Source organism: Protopterus annectens, chromosome 12.part0, assembly GCF_019279795.1.
Source record: "Protopterus annectens isolate FY-2018-M chromosome 12.part0, PAN1.0, whole genome shotgun sequence".
Classification (NCBI taxonomy): domain Eukaryota; kingdom Metazoa; phylum Chordata; order Ceratodontiformes; family Protopteridae; genus Protopterus; species Protopterus annectens.
In genome coordinates this window covers 1097872099-1097887998 of record NC_056746.1, presented here as the reverse complement: position 1 = coordinate 1097887998, position 15900 = coordinate 1097872099, and the positions used below count along the sequence as shown (strand labels likewise).

Below are 15900 nucleotides of genomic sequence, written 5' to 3'. Positions count from 1 at the left end.
ATTTTTTTAACCTTATTTATAGTGACTTTGAAATTTATTTTTTAATTTGTAGTAGATTCTACAATTTCGGTTTAAATCTCTTCACAAAAATTCTTTCAACAAATCAAATCCAGGTTTTCCAGAAAACAATGCAAAATAATTCTATGATATTATTTATTTATTGACATTTGTTAGCTGGGTTAGTCCATCTGGGTTTTTGGCCCATTTTCACTGAAGACCTGAGGAGAAAAGCTCCAAGTACAGACAGTTTACAAAAATAAAATACAACAACATTTACAGTAACAAATGATAAGAAATGGAGTTATACAATCTCATAAAAATACAAAGCAAAAGTATGCACACAATACTGTAGTTGAGTAGTTTTGAATATTTACATATTTACAAACATGAGTTCAATCCATCAGATATGATGTATAAATCAGAAAAGAGGTATCATCCAGTACAGGGTTTGCTATTGTTGGGAGTGGAACTTATTGAGCTGAGGTAAATCAAGAATGGAGAAGGGGAGGTCAAGATGGGGTTTTGCAAGAACAGATTTTGGAGCTGAGCAGGTGGAGTTTGACTTTTTCCTTAAAGTGGGCAGGGTGAATATTGGAGCATATGTCTCTAGGAAGTTTGTTCCAAGTCTGGGCTATGGAGTAGTTATATAAGAGTTTGCCTACTGTTTTTTTGGGGGGTTTATATTAGATCACCGAATGCTTAAAAAAGCAAACAGTGATTAATCGATCCTACGTAAGTGAAAGCTTACAATTTCGAACTGTCAGAACAGCTTTTTATTTCTAGGGGAAAAAAAATGCTGTTCCAACAAAACAAAACAAACAAAAAAAAGACTTTAAACATTATATTGCACCCCCCACACACCCCCTACTTAAATATACCAACTCCGAGACTGCACTACAGTGCCGAAAATGGCAAAGTAATGAAGCGGCCAAGCAAATTCTTTCCCAGGGAAAGAATTCGCTTAAAAGCCGCGTCAATATTTTGCCATTTCAGGCTTTTGAGTTCGACCAAAATGCATTTGAAGCAATGCGTCTTCAGTCTTCTAATAGGGAACCTTTTTTTGGTTGGTAGGTATGTAGTAGTTGCTGATTTGAGGTACAGAGAGTACGAGAAAGAGTGTAAGTAGAAATGAAGGAAGAGAGAGCAGGACAAGATGAAGGTTTGTACAGAATAGAGTGCAACATTAGAAGTTGTGTTAGCAACAGTACATGGGGGAATTCCAGCCAGTTTAGGGATGTAAGGGCCAGGCAGTGGTGTGTATTATATGGAGAGTTAGTGATAAATCTAGCAATCTTATGGGAAGTTTGTTTAATGTTGTGGATTGAATGTTGGTGAACACTGGGACAGCAAAGAGAAGAGATGGGAGAAGGAGAGCTTGAGCAAGAGGTAGTCTAGCATTTGGAGATAGGAAATGTTTTTTTACAATATAGTAGACCTAATTTTTGGTTTGGCTTTTTTATACATTGGAGAAGGTGCATTTTAAATTTGAGTTCATCATCAATGATGACTCCTAGGAGTTTAGTGTGAGCATCAGGTTTAATAACTGTGTTATTAAAGGAAGAGATAGAGAAGGAGGATTTGTGGTGGGAAAGTGAGAGGTGGAAAAATAGTAAGAGTTTGGTCTTTTTAGGGTTGAGGATGAGTAGGTTATCAGTTAGCCACTGATTGGTAGATAAAAAGGCTTGCTGAGAAAGAGTATGAAGCTCAGAGATGTTATCAGAAATGGAGATGAGGGGTGAATCATCGGTATATTGTATGAAGGAAGATACTTTACAAGATGTGTGAAGGTCGTTGGTGAAGATATTGAACAGGAGGGGGTCCCAGGATGGAGCCCTGGGGAATCCCTGTTGGGACAGGTAAGAATGAGAAAAGGAAGAGAGCCAATTAACAGACTGCTGCCTACCAGATACGTAATTTGAGAACCAGGTAAGGGTGGAGGATGATAGGTTGAGACTAGCAAGTTTAGATAGTAGTAAGGGATGGGAGACTGTATTGAACCCCTTAGAGAGGTCTAAGAAGAGACAAGAGATGAGTCTGTTGTTATCTAAGCCCTCAGCAATGGTATGGGTAAAGAATAGGAGGGCTGTAGTTGTGCTGTGTTTAGGACGGAAACCATGCTGTGTGGGTGTGAGAAGGTTGTATTGGAGTAGGTATTTAAGAAGTTGTGAATGAATGTTTTTTTTGAAGATTTTAGAGAGGGGGGATAAGATACCTATAGGACGTTAGTTGGATGGGTTAGTGGAGTTGCCACCTTTGTGTAGAGGAATAGTAAAAAAGGATTTTCACAGGGTAGATACGGTGGATTCCTGAATGGACCTGTTTATTAGAATAGACACTGGTAAAGCTATAGGGTCAGCAGCTAATTTGAGGAAGACTGGAGGTAAATTAACAGTGGATGGGGAGCAGGGTTTGAGCTTTAGCAGACGAGATTGGATGCAAGAAGTAGGAACAGGTTGAAGGGAGAAAGCTGGGTTGGGAGGGGTAGGTTGGGAAGCAGTATTTCCATTTGATGGTATGACAGCCTGGATAGTATTGATGAAGTGCGTATTAAGTAGTGTAGCTGTTTCAAGGTTGGATGTATTTGGGGAGGGAGAGGGGTTTGAGGGGCGGCCAGGAGAAAGAATTTCATTTATGGCTGACCAGAACTTCTGAGGGTTGGATTTGCTATTTAGAGCAAGTAATGTGGACAAAGCCTAGCATAATGGAGGGACAAAGGCTCAAAAATAGGGGTAGATTTTAAATACTGCTCTTATAAACTTTGAAAGTTGACCCAGTAACAGGATTTGTGTTAGCATGCATTTTTAAGGCTATGAAGTCTGAAACTCAAATGTATGTCATTATTTAATGACTTTAGCCCTCAGTGATTTGCCAGAAAATCACAAATTTTGTGAGTAACAGACCAAAAATATGAGACAAAAATCTTTAGTCTGTGAAATTCTGGAAAGATGAGAGATATGAAGAGTCGAAGGCATGTGAAATACTGGATCATAGACACAGAGTGCATTGCTTTCCAATGTTTTTTCTTCTCTGTGTTGTTTGGTGCAACTGAAGAAAGTACAGTTGTGTACACTTACCATAAATGTAGATGTTCGAGTGTATTCAATGTTTCAGTCATTACATTTGGGTAATCTGCTGGCAGGTTGCCCTCAGTCGGCCTGATTAACAAAGTCTTGGGTCCTGCATCGGTTGCTGTCCCTTCTTCCATGACGTCAGGTAGTCAGGGGTATAAAACATGCAGCCGATGCCATTACATCAGTGTTTCTTGCTCCAGATGTCAGGTGCTCCCCAAATGGGGAGCGCAAATAAAATTAAAAACACAAAGATATACCTCCAACCAAAGGCAAATACACCAAAAAGGCTTTTAAGCATAGAAAAAGAAAGTAGAGGTATAGTCAGAGAAAAACAGGGGGCTGGAGTGAGGGTAACCAGGACTGCAACAGTGAATACACTTGAACATCTACATTTATGGTAAGTGTACACAACTGTACTATGTTCTTCGTGTTTCACTGTTGCAGTCATTACATTTGGGTAGATTCCCAAAGCTATGGTTGGGAGGAGGAATTTATACAGCATTAGGACCAGCTATAAGGCCCTGCAAGACAGCACTGGCAAAGCCAGCTCTGGATTTAGAGAAAATTGGTAAATGATAATGCTTGGTGAAAGTAAGTACAGAACTCCAGGTAGCAGCTTCTAGAATATCCCTGGTAGGAACACCTCTGAGAAAGGCTGCAGAAGTAGATGCAGCCCTGGTGGAATGAGATCTGATCCCCTGGGGGATAGGTTTTCCATGGTGTTTATAGCAGAAATGAATGCAATGGCTTATCCATTTAAAAATGATTTGTTTTTGAAATAGCCTTCTCCTCTGCCCCAGCAGCTAATGCTACTAGAAATTGTTCAGATTTTATTCGAAATTTAGTTCTGTCCAAGTAGAATCTAAGTTGTCTGTGCACGTCCAATGAATGCAGAATCCGTTCCCCTTTGTTCTGTGGATTGGGATAGAAGGTTGGCAAATGAATGGCCTGATTAAGAGCCACACTGGAAACCACCTTGGGCATGAAGGATGGATTGGTCCTCAGAGATACCCTGTCCACATGAAAGATGATGAAAGGCTCCACTGCCATAAGGGCCTGTAATTCAGATATCCTTCTAGATGAAGTGATTGCTAAAAGGAAGGCTGTTTTCCAGAAAGAAATTTTAAGTCTGTAGTAGCAGCTGGCTGGAAAGGAGGTAGAGTGAGCTTCTCCAAAACAAAGTTAAGGTCCCAGGCAGGGGTAGGAGCTCTCCTGGGTGATCTCAAGTTCTTTGCCCCTCTGAGATACTGCTTGAGCAGGGGATGAGAAAAGAGGGGTGGTTCTGTGTTATAGTGAGCTGAGATAGCTGAAGCGTGGATTTTAATAGAGGAAAAAGACAGGCCCTTGTGAAGCATCTCAGTTAAGTATTGCAAAATCTGAGGTAAATTGGACGTTGCTGAGCTCATCCCTAAAGACTGGTTCCAGGCACAGAATCTTTTCCATTTGTCAGCATAAGATTTTCTAGTACTAGTTCTTCTCCCCTCCAAGATGACATCCATCACAGGTTTGCTGAGGGATGCTAAGGGTGAATTTAAGTGATTAGCCAAGCTGCAAGGTTCAATGTTGGGAGCTGAGGGTGCAGAATTTGGTTCTCCTGCTGAGACAGCAAGGAAGGTGTCTGAGGCGGGTGCCATGGAGATATTTGTAACACACTGCACAGGAGTGGGTACCAGTGTTGGTGTGGCCAGTCTGGAGCAATCAAAATCATTCTTGGGTTGTCCTGTTTGACTTTTAGCAGGACGTTGGAGAGCAGAGGCAGAGGGGGAAAGGTGTAGACTGATAGGTTTTTCCAGCTGAAGGACAGAGCATCCACTTTCCAGGCTTTTTTGTGGGGCGTCCTTGTGCAAAATTTGTCCAACTGGTAGCTCTGGGGGGAGGCAAACAGATCTATGTCTGGGCTCCCCCATTTGTTTGTCAACATGTTGAAAATCCGTGGTTCCAGTTTCCACTTGTGTGGGTCCATGAAATTCCTGCTTAGTCCGTCTGCCAGTGTATTCAATTTTCATGGCAAGAATTGAGCTTGTAGTTGCACTTGGTAGCTCAAGGCCGTGTTCCACAATGCCATGGCTAGTCTGCAGAGGGGGTAGGAATGTGTACCCCACTGCTTGTTTATGTACCACATAACCGTGGTGTTGTCCGTCTTTACCATTAGTTGTCCTGGAAAAATGTAGTCCTTGAAGGCTGTCAGAGAATTCTGTACAGCTAACATTTCTTTTTGATTGATATGTAGGTGCATTTGATTTGGGTTCCATTTGCCCTGAATGCACTTCCCTGCCAGGTGATTCCCCCCATGCATAGTCTGATGCATCTGTAGTTAGGGTTTGGGCGGCAGGGGGTAGTGTGAATGGCAGTCCCTTGTTTTGGTGGCAGGCCTCTGCCCACCATAGGAACTCCAGGCACAGGCAAGGTATAATAGGAATCACTGTTTCCAGGCTGTGACAATGTTGACTCCATAGACTTTTTAAGTACCACTGAAGTTTCCTCATAGGCAGTCTTGCATATGGAATTAGAAGAATGCAGGAGGCCATGGACCCCAGGGCTTGCAGTATTTGTCTTGCAGATAGCAGGGTTTTTATGGTCACTTGTTTGAAGGAAGTTACCAAATGAATTTGTTTTTCTGGCGTGAGGAAAGCCATCTGGCAGGTGTATTCAAGCTTGCACCCAGGAATGTAATCTGTTGAGAGGGTACCAGTTGCGATTTCTTTTTGTTTATGGTGTACCCCAGACAAGTTAGAACCCTTTTTACAAACGTCAGATGATTTATAAGTATGGCCTGGTTTTCTGCCTGAATTAAAAATTCGTACAGGTATGGATATATTTGAATATTTCTTTGCCTGCAAAATGCAGTGACTGGAGCTAGGCACTTTGTGAAGACCCTGGGTGCAGTAAACAAGCCAAAGAGCAGTGCAGAGAACTGATAATGCAAGTAGCCTGCTTTGAAGCGTAGGTATCTTTTGCACGATTCCCTGATTGGGATATGCAGGTAAGCTTCTTTTAAATCTAGAGTTGCCAACCAGGCATCTTTGCCTAGCATAGGAAGTAACTGGTGAAGAGTCAACATTTTGAATTTTGGAATGTCCAGAAAGGTGTTTAGAGTAGACAGGTCCAGAATTGGACGCCATGATTTGTCTTTTCTGGGTACCAGGAAAAGCCTGGAATAGAAACCTTGTCCCTTTTCCTCTTCCGGTACCAGTTGAATAGCCCCCGTGTTTAAGAGGGAAAGCACTTGTTTATGAGCCTCTGCCCACTGATTTGGGGGCGGGTCTGGCCACCCATTTGGTGTTGACAACGTGCGGAAAAGAAATCTGTATCCCTGGGACACTTTTTAAAACCCATTTATCCTGGGTTATGAGTTTCCAGTTTTTTTGCATGAAAAGCAATATTTCCCCCCAAAAGGGGCAGCTAAAAGGTAAGTGTTTGGTAATTTTAAAGGAAAGTCATTGAGACTGTTTACCATAGGGGGGTGTCTTATTTCCAGATTTGGAAGTGGAGGCCCCCCATTGCTTAGTTCTGAGAGTCCCCTGGGACTGAAACCTGGTGCTTTTGGTGTGTCTGGGTTTGGCTTGAGAGGATCTGGAAGGAGCTGGGAAGGACCAATTCTTCATAGGCCAGTGCCTACTAAATCTTGGAGGTTGCACTTGTAAGAAATATTTTGCAGTTTGCATAGATTTCGCTTTATCTTCCATCTTTTTTAGAACTTCTTCAGCCTTACTGCCAAAAAGGCGGTCCTGATTTAAAGGAGCATCCAACAATTTTGCTTTAACATGGTTAGGCAGAGATTGCTCCTTAAGCCAAGCATGCCTTCTAAGCACAGACCCAATGACAACAGCCCTGCAAGAGGCCTCTAAAGAATCAAAACCACATCGCAAAGTATGTTTTCCAACTTGTTCAGCAGAATGCAATAAATACTGTAAATCTTTATTTTCCACACAGAGATCAACATCATTTTCTGTTTAAGCAGTCCAATAATATGTTGTTGATATTTTAACATATGAAATTGGCAGTTTAAAGCTCTGACTGCCAAGGTTGCAGAAGTATAAACCTTTTTACCCCATCTATCCAGCGCCCCGGAGTCTCAATCAGAAGGGGTAGGATTTTTAGCAGTAGAAGCCTTAATGCCCTTGTGCCCCTGACAAATGGTTTCTGGATCTGCAACAGGATTTTTGAAAAGGAACTTATGTGAGTCAGGAACCCTGTAGTATCTGTCAGGTTTACTAGAAGTCAGAGGCAGGGAGTCAGGAGCCATACTGGATTCCGAAAACATATCATCAACAATGTCTAGTACAGGAGGTATAGCCAAAGGCCTATGCTGAGGTAGAAAAAGGAAATCCCTAAGCCTCTTTTTTGATTCAGAAAATTCCTGACTTTCCCAGTGGAAATGCTCCCTTAAGGTATGTAAAGTTTCCCCAAAAGAAAAGTCCTCAGGAGGGAAGCAGAGGGAATGGAATCCTCTGCATCAGAATCCTCATAAGTAGGATGGACAAATCCAGGTCATTAGAAGAATCAGAAGAAACAGAGTCCTGATCAGAAGATTCATAGTCAAGCTCAGCCCTAGGCCTCTTAGAAGGGGGGGGGGGGTTGACTACCCCTGATTAGAGTAATAAGATCTTCAGCCATTTTGATCATTTGTTTTTTAGGCATAGGGGCCTGAATATGTGGCCTGGGCGTCGGTTTTTTAGACATAGATCGAGATTTAGGCCTTAGAATAGAAGGTGGAGTCAGTTTAATAAGCAAGTCTTTAGGCCTGAATACACCCTCAGAAGCCGGTGCCTGCACAGCGGCTCCGGACCCATCCAAGGTAGAGACATCCGCGGTTCCATAGGTGAAGCATCTCGCGGCATACCGGACTCCGAATGGGTCTCAGTAGAGGCCTGTGAGTCAGAATTAGCGGGTATCAGCGGCTGCGAAAGCACCTCACTGAGTAACGGTGAACTGGCGACTGGCTTAGGAAAAGCGTCGTTGGCAGTTTTGGACCTCAACGGCCTGTCTCTGTCTTTATCTTTGCTTTTTGTCTGAATCCTGGTAGTCGGATGGCTAATCAATGTCATTTCTGGATAATTAAACAGAGAACAGAAATATTTAGAGGCAAAAATGTACCGACGAGGGATAGTGTGTTGATTAAATAAAGCACAAAACCGACAGCAAGGTACATCGTGGTCAGGGCCTAGGCAAGGAATACAGAACAAATGAAAATCTTTATGAGGTATTTGCTTTCCACAAGTAATGCAATTATTAACTTTTACTGACATCAGTAAGGAGCAAGAAAAAGTTTCCCCAACGGGGTACTTCGCTTTAAGTTGAAGACTTCGGTTCTGAAACTCGAAAACGAAAATTTCAGGAGTCGGCCGACCGGCACTTGCAAACTGCTTCTGCTTCGGGCACGCACGGCAAAAAAGACTGATGTAATGGCATCGGCTGCATGTTTTATACCCCTGACGACATTGATGTCATGGAAGAAGGGACAGCAACTGACGCAGGACCCAAGACTTTGTTAATCAGGCCAACTGAGGGCAACCTGCCGGCATATTACCCAAATGTAATGACTGCAACATTGAAACAAGAAGAACATCTGCTTTTGGTTGCTCAGAAATGGTCCTTTGCTGTTATCTTCCACTTGGTCTCAGTAACGTGAGAAGCTTAATCTACAGCAGAAGGGACAAAGGAAAGTGAAAGCTGATTTGTTCAAACTAATTAAATAACCAGACTTGCCAGTTTCACCCAAGTCCGTGGGTTCATAAACACAACATACAGATATACATTGATTAACACATTTTTTAACCATTTTCATAGTTGGCTAAGTTATTAATAGGCTGCTAGATCAGAGTCAGACCTTTGCCTGAGCTCTTCTTCAAATATCCCAGCCCAGAAATGTACAACTACAATTAACATATTAGCAACTCTACAACAACCAAGAATGGAAAAATGATGTTACATAGCTGCCACACAACAACATTACTACAAGTGTATCCGGTATCAACCTTACTAACATACAGAAGCTGCATCAATATAGTACACGTTTCTACTTTAAAGATGCACTCTTTCCCACACAACAACCACCTAACTTTGTTTTTCTATATGGCTCTTGCACAGTGAATAGAAAGATAAGTTTCAAATGTACTGAAGATAAAACAGAGACTCAGGAGTTGCTGACAGTATGACAGAAACTGCAGCATCTAATGATTTTCCATTTGAAAATGTTGTTACACTGGAGCAGTTTATAATATACTGCTCTTAGAATATAACCACTTTTGATAAACACTTCCAATTTGTCATGTGACATTAATTTCAAAGTTAATTAAGATGCACTGATTTGTTACCCATTTCATGTTGACTGGGTAAATAAGCTTGTACATGGAACCTTTTCTGTCCAGATCCAGACTAAAAGGCACTCAGTAAAATGTAAATTTAAAAAATGTTCTTAATAATATAATGCAAAATTTCCTAACTGTAACCATGTGAACATTTGCATACATTTTGATTATGACCGACCAATTCTGTTTAATGTATGGTGCTGTCTTTTCTGTAATCTAAGACTACAGCTTCCTTCATTTACCAGTAAACTACTATTCTATACTATATCTACTTCCTGCAGGGGCAGGCTATGGCTCCCTCACAGTGTTGAAGTAGATAAGTGGATAATGAAAAAAGAATGAATGAGATTTTATCAGACTGTAAATTACAGAAAAATATAGTGATACATGTAAGTGCACAGACATTAAAGGCATGGAAAACAGAAATAATAAAACTATACCAACTGAGCATTAAAAGCAAATCTTACATAGCTTCCACATAACTTTATCTGCCAACATTAGTATAACTAAAAAAATATATATATATATAAGAAATAATAATACATCAGGGTCTCCTGACACGAACATCACTCTATCAAAATATACACTGAGTGGCATGAATACATTTGCTCTGTGATTCCTCTTTTTGTAGTCAGCATTACTAACAGTCAACACCAATTCGCCCTCCCAAACACCGTACTCACTCATTTCACACACACTTGCCTGTTTCTGTATTCTGTACACGCTCACAGATATTTAATCACCTCAGGATCTGCCATTCCCAATGCTAGCTTCAGAGGAACTGCTTTAATGTCACATGTATGCCTGGCAGACATAAAACTTTCTGCTACCCACAATCCTCTTTAAGCTTTCTAATTATTCCCATGTAGCAGCACTAACTACAGCAACCTTTTCTGTGAATGTCACGACTGTGGCATGGCAGAAACCTAGACAGAAGCTAACCCTTTCAACATGGGCAGAAATACAAAACACTTATGTTGAAAATCTTCAGCCAAGTGGCTTCATTATGTATGTGGATTAATTATTAGGATCTATTACTTCACAGAAAGAGAATGCACAACTCTGGCATCTGCTCTGCCTTCCTGAAGTAATCCAATTCTGGGATCACATTTTCACTTGTAGCATACAGATTCAATTCCCATGTGCTGCATACCTGGAAGACCTTCTAATTGTTTCTGATTCTCACCCCTGTGGAATGGTTGGAGCTGTGGCATAAGGAGTCTTTTACACTGTTCTTTTCCCTTGGCATGTAAACTGTTGTGATTAAAGGCTCATAGCAAAACCCATACCGCTTCCCTGGATGTTCTGTTCTTACTCAAGGAACCGAAGGGCTGAACTGCTGAGGCCTCTCCTTGAGCAGAAACATTTGCCATAGAACTAACTTCTCTAACAAAGGCACCACACTGCAATGTAACTAGAACTGAGCTTATGTCAGTATACTGTGACCCCTTAGTATGACAGACATACAAGAGTTTCTTACAAGGAATTCCCTAAAGGGACCAACCATTTGCCAGCCAATTAAGTAAAGATAAAAAAAAAAACTGAAGATCCTGCTACTGCAGAATATTTGCCCCACTGTCAACTCTTTGGTGAAGACTCTGAGATCAGATCACAGGCCAAAGATAGCACTTTGTAGTGGACATGATGATGACCGAAGGAGAAATGGACAAATCGTGCAGGGTTCCCATCTAGCCTGTTCAGCAACACCATCCAGACCTCCCACTGCAGTAGGGGCACAAGTGCCTGAAGAGTTGTCATCTGGAATCTACTGCACTGAACGTTCTTCCCAAAGTAGCTATGATAAAGGAATAGACACAATCCCCCACCCATACCTTCACTAATTTCTTATGCATCAGGAAACAGTGAGAATAACCCTTTCACATCGTGACATTGTGTAACCAAAATAGGAACTGTTTACTGAATTCTGTGAAGACGATCTGAGGCAGAAGTGCAGCTCTTGATGTTGGTGGGCCCAAAAGCTGTAGAAAATGGCCTTCTGTAGCCATGCCCAGACTCATTTGTCCTCCATGATGCCTTGGTTCTTCAAACTGAGGCAAACGTAGGGAACTGGCTTCTCACAGACAGTTATGGCTACTAGTCCAGACTGTTGCAGTCGCCCTTGCAAAATCTGTTTCTGTGGGGTGTGGGGTGGGTGGGGAGTTGTATATATGTATTTATTTGCTTTCTTTCTTTTAGTGGTGGCCTGAAAAGAAAAAAGTTCCTTGGTAAAGCAAATGTTACTGTTCTGATGCTTTATATACATTTAGAAATTTGTCCAAGATATGAAAATTAATCTGCATCACAATTGAGCACCCCAAATAAAAATTACATACAGTATAGATTGTGCTATCAAATCTGTCAACAGCCTTGAAATTGGTGTCTAGATAAATAGCAGTGACATGCTGAGGCTTCTGGAGTCTATAATGTGCAGAAGAAATGGCAAAGCAATCCAATGGGGATGACAAAGAAATCCAATGGGGATGAGTGTTAAAAGGGGTGACAATTTGGGGTTGAAAAGTATAATTTTTTGCCTTCATCTTGCTGTTTTCAGTGGACCAATCTTATCCTTAATAACAGGATCCAGAATGATCTCTGTCTATCATAGGTTAGCATTACAATTCTTGTAAGGGAGGAGCAATGGATGCATTGCTATAAACTGTGAATTTTGTGCACATGGGGGAAAAAAGCTTAGCAGAAGAGGAGGAACTTGCTATCTTTGTTAAGCCAAGTGTCGGACTTTGTAGTCAGTTAGGAAACCCAGAAGGAAAAGGATACACTTTCTACAAAGAGATGTATTCTAGATCCACGTATGTGCCACCTCCTCCTTTCCAAGCAAGACTACAACTGAGATGGAGGCAATGACGTAGCAGGAATACAGCAACTGACTAATACTGAAAGTGAGTGTGATAAGTATACAATAAGGATGAAAATACCAGTTGTGGCACATTCGAAAGAGAAGACCTGCTTGGGGCCTTAAAACTCTAACCCACTTAAAAGCCTGACCCTGCCGTCAAGCATATCTTCATCCATCTTTACCCACACATCATACAGTCTGTCAAAATCCAAACAAAGGTGTGTCACACCTTGTCAAAACAATATCATTAAACAGGTAGCCAACATTCCAAAGGAGTAAAATGAGTCAATCTTCCAGGTTCCGACACCAAAATATGTTTAACTGACCTACCAAATAAGACAAAGTGATAGCCTTAACTGATGGCAACAGTTGTTGACACCATGATCCAATTCCTGCCAAAAAGGTAGCAACTGTGATGGTCATGACTCATGATGTGTTGACCAGTGATACTCTTGGAAGGTCTATTCTTTTCTATCATTAGATTTGAAAGCTCTTCAGACATACATTCAGAAGAAATTTAAATGACACAAGCTGCCACTAAAAATACAGATCCAAAGTATACCTTACTTGTAAAGAAGAGACACCTTAAGGAGACAAACAGTGCATTCATATAAGACAACTGGATCTTAAGGTATTTAATAGCAGCATTAATGGGCAAAGAAAGAAATTCCCAAGCAGTACACACATTTTGGAATACCCCTTAAAGTTAGATCATGTTTTACTGTGGCAACATTAGAGTCAAAACTGAAAAAAAACTGCAAGCTTTTAAGCTCAGAAGCAAGGTATCTGTTCAAGACAAAGTTTAAAAGCAAGACCTTCTCATTAAATAGCTAGTCAACAGTGTTTACTGGGAAGCTGTGGCTTGTGTGTGCATGTGTGTGTGTGTGTGTGTGTGTGTGTGTGTGTGTGTGTGTGTGTGTGTGCGCGCATGCATCCGTGCGTGAGTGCGTGTGTGTGTGTGACTGCTTAATGCCACACTGATGGAGAATCAGTGAGTTTCAATATGAATTGTGTGGGAGAAGAATGGACAACCTGCACAAAAAAGACAAGTTGGAATGTATACGGTGTTGGGGGATATGCAAGGACAACATCTGACTGACCTTGGGAGGTAACAAATCCTGCTTTTCAAGATGCTGAAGGACTTATGCACAGTAGCTTACAGGAACACCAAAACTGGAATTCATGCTAAATATACACAAAGAAAAAAACCTGGCAAATTCTGCTAATAAGTTCTGGGTACATATACTAGTTACAAAAAGTTTAACTGCAATCTAAAAACTAAGTTTATTACATTCTTTTGTTTCACAAGATTCACAGCATTTGTTTCTTGTATGCCAAATCCCTTCTACCACAAATGTATCTGTCGATGACTGACAGGACTTGCACAGTCTCTAGTTTAAAATGCACAGGTAAAAAAAAAAAACTGCTTGTGACATGAGAGTCTGCACTAAATTATGAAACATACTGGAGAGCTGCTTTTTCATTAGGTGGAAGCTACTTTCTGCTGACAGGCCACATTGCAATTGAAAGTGCAAAATCAATTACAATTAAATCTGATCTTAAATCTGTATGAGTAGTGAAAAACAGATGTCTGTTACATCCTAGTGGGAGAATCTATTACTTTACCTATCTGCAATTTTTGTTAACGCACAACACAGCATCTTCCTTTTACTTTTTCAACTGTCATAAAATTTAACACCACTACAATAATGAATATTGTAAGACAACATGCTGTTTTAGCCATCTTTGAAATGAAATATTCAGAAAGGAGAACACAACGGTGACTGGAAAACATCTTGGTTTTAATACTACTATTTCATTTTCAACCGTATTTAAAAAGTAATTGGTTTTGTGCTTTTAATTATTAAGAACCCAATAATCAGAGAATAGAGCATGTTCTGCTTGATTTTAAAAGCACTCTTTCTAGAATGTTTTATAGCTAATTTATATAAACAATGGATTTCAATTAAGAAGTAACAAAAGGCAAGCTCTTAAACTTCATTTAACAATTTACAGGTTCTATTAGGCATTCCATGGTGGTACTTAGTTATTGCAAACAGCATATTAAAACCAAGAAGAAGCTGCGTGTAAATTGCTGCAGTCTTCATCTGAAAGCAGAGATAACAAAAAATAGTACATATAAATAAGTAGGTATGCTACTGGTAGACAAGTCAAACTACTTGAGCATCAGGTGTCCACATCAAATGACACCAATGACTGTTTTCTATAAGAAGCCACTGCCAGGGTAATTTCCAGTGTGCCAGTGTGATTTCCAAGTGTGCCAACAATGATCCTTTACTTTTCAGAGATTTCTCCTTTTTTCATGTTTGCACAAATATAAAGTTGGTATATATAAATTTGGGGGTGAGGAGGGCTTGTTACACACATGGGAGTATGCAAGCGCTTACAGTTCAGTATTTCTCCTTTTGATATTTCAGGCATTTATGTTCAGTGTTTTGCTTCCTTAGCATTGCATCTGCCAAGGTTTCATAGGGGATCCAAACAAGCACTGTCCAATTTTCAATGACAATCAAAAAAGCAAGACAGACACCATCATCTACTGCTGATTGTGACGATAGGAAGTACTGCCAGCCATGCCAGGAGAAGTAAAGCAGTGGTTGTATGACTTTTGCCAACACAGCTATCTGGAATTTTGTAAATAATTACACCTCATTTGTATATCAAACTGATTTGTACAGATGCTTATGCTGAAAGTGTATTTGTGAGGTTTGCTTGCAATAAAATGCATCAACAGTGCACTCTGCTTGAATGAAAAGAAATGTACATCTATTACTGTAACTGAACTAAATGTATATCTTTTAATAGAGGATACTGGGACAGCAAGGGTTAACCAGCTGGCTTATTTTAAGAAAAATAAGGGAAATGTAAATGAGCTGTTAAACCATTAAAACATCACACCACAGTGCTGAACAGGACTGTAGACGTTAAGTCTGGAAGAAACTTTTGTACATTAGCTCAGTAAAAATAGGGGAAGCCCCAAGCACTGCCATAAACATTTAAGATGCATATTGTAGCCGTCTATTCTAAATTCCTTTCTCAGCTTCAAAGGGGGTTACTGTAAGAATCTAGAGTCAGGTGACTAAATGAGGTCATTCTGCAAGCCATCATGGATATTACATTTTACTGGGAGTAATCTCTGAGGCGGGAGTATTCTGTTTGGGAGCCTGACTACAAAGACTGCTCATGTATTTCATCTTGTCTTGCCCAAGTAAGTTATTAGGGAACAGTAATTTCTTTAGATTTAGTCAGGAAAATATAGTGAAGCTTAGTTTAGATATTATTTTTCTTTATTTGTCTGAACTTGTTCATCAATGTTGTTTTTAATATCTTCTATGATTTCAACTCTGTGGTTTACTGTGAATATATATTCACTATTTTCATGTTTTTTATTATTTATTATTAAATATATTTAAATATTTTATTGTGGTTGGTCGCTGTAGAAAGTACTTAACCTTTGAGAGCGCTTATATTTATTGGTGAAACTGTGTGAGCCACTCATGAAGGCCTAGCCGTCTTGATCAGCTACTACCATTTCTGTTAGTATTAACATTGTACAGTATAATTCGACACCCTTTGTTAAGGGCCTTAGAGTAGTTGATTGTGGAGTGTCTGGTGGTAGTGATAACTACCTTATACTCTGGGC

At 40.4% G+C, this 15900-nt stretch overlaps 1 protein-coding gene across 1 annotated transcript in view; it reads right to left on the bottom strand.

The window, feature by feature from the left end:
* EPB41L1 (erythrocyte membrane protein band 4.1 like 1) overlaps nt 1–15900 on the bottom strand; it is a gene marked incomplete in the record, with an annotated part of 2183009 nt that overhangs the window by 742752 nt on the left and 1424357 nt on the right.